The following is a 5,220-nucleotide window of genomic DNA, read 5'->3' as shown; positions in this document are numbered from 1 at the left end:
GGCACAAAGACGTTGCCCAGTTGTTTTCGGACGGGGAGGAGAAGGAAGTTCCTGCCCCTCTTCTCGGAATGATAATCTACTTGCAAATGCGAGTGGCCGGACCTGTCTATCTTTCTCTTTCTTTCTTTCTTTCTTTCTTTCTTTCTTTCTTTCTTCCTTCCTTTCTTTCTTTCTATCTATCTTTCTCTTAGACTTCTTACCATTCGCCACCTTTCTCGTCTTTTGTAATTCGCTCCAAGGAGAGCTCAAAAAGGAACTGAAAAAGATCGAGACTACTGCCTTCCTCTTTTTCTCCTTTTCTAATCACCTATATACCCACATATATATATATATATATATATATATATATATATATATATTATTTTTTTTTCTCTCATTCTCTCTCTCTCTGTCTCTCTCTCTCTCTTTCTCTCTTTTTCCGTTTTTTAACTTTTACGTCTATTACGTAATTATCGATAATCACGGAGTTCGGAAAGCAGACAAAAGAAGAAACAAGACAATAAAGGAAAACTAACAACAACGAGCGGTAAAACCGGCCAACTGTTTTCCTCTTCGACAGATTTTACGTAAAACCTGACGTTTCCTTTTCCTTCTTTTTTTTGGTTTTTTTTTTTGCTTTTCTCTCTTTCTCTTTCTCTCTCTCTCTCTCTCTCTCTCTCTCTCTGTGCTTTCTTTTTCCTCTTTTCTCTATTCCATTCCCTTTTCTTGTTTCTTTCTCTGGTTTAGAGCGAGCTCACGGAAATATTCTCCCCAGTTTTTGCCGAGTGCGGGGAGACAGATCCGTAATTGCGTGCCGGTTAAAGTCAAGCGGAAGAAACGGTACGAGAAAGAAAGAGAGAGAAAGAGAGAAGCAAAAAAAAAAACAGTCACGGTTGAAAGTTATCGCGAGAAACTTTTTTTATTTTCCGTTGCTAGCTATATCGTTCGTCCTTTCGTACAATCGCCATCCTGGCTGCCGTTTTCTAGGCGTTCAAGATGCGAAGGAAATTTTTCGATCATTTGGTTACTTTTAATTTATGATACCAAGTTACAAAAAACATATCGTTAAATTCGCTTAACGCTAAACTTACGTATAATAATCATTTTAATTAATTTATGTGTACTTATTTCTACCACAGCGGATGAAATGACCCATCTTACAAAAACCATGTATTTTATTGTATATATGTAGAAAGCACAAGATGTACCATTTATGCAATAAAAATTGTTGACTCATTACATAGCACTCGTAAGAAATGTTGCATAAAATTTTACAATCGGTTACTTGACCGAACATGGTAACTTTAGTATTAAATATACCATTCATTTTTTGTAAGTAATTATATATATATATATTTATGTTAGATGAATATTATAAATATTGCAATTTTAATATAAGTAATTAAATCTGTGATTTTTAAGATATTTTTATACATACGTTTAATGTAAAAATTATTTCCAGATATATATATATATATATATAACCGTGTCTCTTTAACTTTACACTTATGCACAATCCAGACAATAAATATAATTGCAATAATTATTTCTATTCGTCTCGATAGGAAATCTTAATACGTAGTTGCAAATAAAGTTGTAAATCTGAGGTGAGAATGAACGATCGGATCTTTCTTTTCGTTACAGACAGTTGATTTGTCCGTTTCACAAAGAAGAAGCACCTAGGAGAAGAATGCAGCGGAAAATAGGCGAGTAGAACGCTCGTGCGAAAGTCATCGCGGCGTGTCCACATAAGACGCGGTAATTAACTTTAATTGTATCCTACGTACAGAAAAATACATACACATATTCTATAGGACGATAAGCGTTAACAAATCTAATTTCCTTCCACTGCCACTTTAATGGAACAAAATCGCGTCGTTGATTTATCTAACTGAGAGATATAAACAACAAACCACTCTCGCTTCGTTATTTCGCTCTAAATATCTTACAATTAGATTTTATAGAAACGATGAAAAAGATTTCTCTCGAACATTAAACAAATAGAAAGATGATAGATCCGAAACCTCGTCGAAAGGATTACTCAACGCTTTTCTTCCCAACTGTCATTGCACAAAACAATTATACACACTCATATATCTTAGTATATTTTTTTTACTTTCCAAATATTAACGTTTACAAATGATATTAATTTTTATTCGTCCGAAATAACAAAAACTCTCATACAATCTATCAAGTAAAAAAAAAAAGAAAAAAGATCAAACAAAAATAGATCACGCAAACGTATTCGTTTTGAATAGTATTATAGTAGTAGTAGTAGTAGTAATTTAACAATCGAAAGAAAGAAATTGTTCCCGGCAATCGGTGGTCTCTTATTAACATTTGACGTTCGATTAGTCAAATACTCCGATGAGAAATTTGAGTATTCGAAGGATACTAGAATGTGACTCCTCCCATTCTGAGTAACAACAGCAACACAGCAACACAGCAGCAGGTTCTGAACCAACACCCTTGACTTCTTTCTGTAGATGAAAGAAAAAAAAAGGGGAAAAAAAAAGGAAAAAAGAAAATGCAGCCAACGACCAGTTCGGATCATCATTCTTCCTTCGCGCTTCTCGAAGCGTTTCTTCTCGAGCCCGCGCATACCTTGTAATTACGTTAACCGTACTACCGCTAGCCGTAATAGCAAGGATTAGTCCTACACTTGCGTGAACTTTTTCAACGCGTTCAATGCACACCGTGACTACGCGAGATATTTACATCGTAGGTAGGTTGGTTGGTTGGTTGGTAGATAGGTACTACATGAAAATGATTGTGCGTCATGGATTTGCCGCGGTGATTTTCCACATCCTGACCGACGTAGATAATCTTCAAAAGTGCTCTTGGGAAAATTGATCTGCTTTTTTTTTCTTTCTATCTTTCTTTCCAACCACCTACCTTTTTCATGCTTGAAAAAGTTGTACTCGTTAGATGGTATGGAAGAGTTAGAAATCATCGATCGAAACTTATTTTAAAGATACAATATATGTTGCGAGATAATATAGATAAATTTAAATAATATAAAAAGATAATTCAATTTTTTGTTTGTACCTATCTAAATCGCAATGATCTAGATTACAGTAATATTGATTTAAAGAAAATTTCATAGCAGTAATAAGACGTAAATATCTATAAAATCATTTTTATATTTATGATTAGTATTGAATTATTATTTTTTACATAAAATTCTGAACACTTCATTTGAATCATATTACCATAATCTACCTAAGGGATTTTCACAATGTGGATCACGACCTCGTATGAGGTTACGTAAACAAAATTGGCTATCATAAAAATTTTAGCATTGGTTTAAATAGACGATGTAACAAAATCACGAATATCAATAGAATAATGTTTAAAGTCATCGTACTGTATATATGCATTTTTACTTTCCCTTTACAGTCATTTCTCTACTAACGCTTTTCTACACTTATTTAGTATTACCAAAGAGGTCGCGTTTCTTCCCATATATATCGTTTTATTAAAAATGCACATAAATTTGGTAAATAATATTTACACGAGACCGTTCTCTATTCTTCTTAAAATCATTATTTTACCATATATCACTTACCGCGAGAAAACGTTTGAATATTTATGTTAAGTCCGTAGGTATTCATGCGCGTGCCGAGCGAATCGAATCATAAGTATGCAGAACGGCAAAGAGCTTCCTTGATATCGAGAGTAATTACATTGGTCTCATCAGACGTCACGTAATCGTCGTTTCGAGACCAAGCACCGATTTCGTGCTACAGTACCGTATCGCGCGCAATTTAACATCGTAAATCGTACGAAAGCGAGCTGGCTAGTTCTAGCCAGCTTTAGCTATCTTTCGTTTCGCGAATCCACCAACCAACCTACGAAGACTTTGCAAACAATATAACGAGATATTTACTATAGATTGAATGAAATGAAAACATAAATGTGAATATTTTATGAAAATAATAAAAACGTAAAAAGAACAAAAAAAAAAAACAATTCTATGACAACGCAATAATAATATATTTTTTACAAAATATTATTTAATTAGTTAGGAAAAATCAAATAAATAAATAGACATACGTGAACGAAATTAATTAATATTTTACTTATAATTAATGTGTAATATTTATTATAATAATTATTCTAATTATTCTTGAAAGGTAAAACAACTAAAATAACCAATATCTAAACTGCAAATGGATTTATAATTTTTATTACAATGATTATATAATTAAATAAAATATATAAAATAATTATATATATATATTTGTATTTATTAATATTATTAAATTTTATTTAATGTTTGCAAGTACAAATTTAACAGTAAAGTGAATCGAATTGAAAATGGAACATGCGGGTAACTAAGAGAAAATGAGATTAGAAAAATACAATTGAAAATCATTGAGAAATGTAAGAAGTAATTAATTTTTATTAGCGTAGCACATTTGAAACATTCACATGAAAAATTCGTCTACCTATTATTTATAAACAAGAATTGAATGTTTTTTGCTACAAAATAACCGAAAAAAAGTATTACTCCTAAGGAATAAGAAAAAATAAAAAAAATAAAAAACGAAGGAAAAAATTCAAATGACAACTTTGACAAGGGTTTTTTTTTTTTTAAGGAAGGAACAAATTACTGTATCTTACATTTCGAAAATAAAACCTTGCAAATGGGTTATTTTAGAACTGGAAATCAACGATGGCAATACCGGTGAACAATTCTCTTCCCAAAATACACATTATAGTATTAGAGATTCAATCGATATAAAATTCCAATGAATTTTCCAATAATAAAGCATCGTGTTTTCATTAAATATTCATTTTCTTACACAATATAAACATATCAAAGACACCAATATAATATAAAAAAGAAATCGTGCTCACAGTTTAAAAAAAGAATCAACGTAATCTTATCGAAATAAATGAAAAAAAAAAAAAAGAAAAAGAAAATTTCAAACAAAATTTCTTTGTTGCTACGCATTAAAAGCTAGGTTTTCGAACGTTGGTCCTTTTGTCCTTTTTTGATCGAAGAAAATGTAGGAATATATTGAGGACAATTCGGTTGGGAACCGAAAGCATTTCCTCCATCCAAAGATCGAGGGAAAGAAATAAGAGAAAAAAAGGGGTTGAAAGAATGGGGAGATGAAGGATAGAAAGGAGAGGGGGGTGAAAAAGGGGGGAAGGTTTAGGTGGAAAAGTACGTGAGGGCTTGGTACGTGAAGCACGTTCTTCGTCGGACCACCGCCAATGTATGCTGCCCGC

This window comes from Polistes dominula, unplaced genomic scaffold, assembly GCF_049000335.1.
Source record: "Polistes dominula isolate Pdom_NZ unplaced genomic scaffold, Pdom_raw_medaka contig_33, whole genome shotgun sequence".
Classification (NCBI taxonomy): domain Eukaryota; kingdom Metazoa; phylum Arthropoda; class Insecta; order Hymenoptera; family Vespidae; genus Polistes; species Polistes dominula.
The sequence above is the reverse complement of the archived record's forward strand: the minus strand, read 5'-3'. Positions refer to the sequence as shown.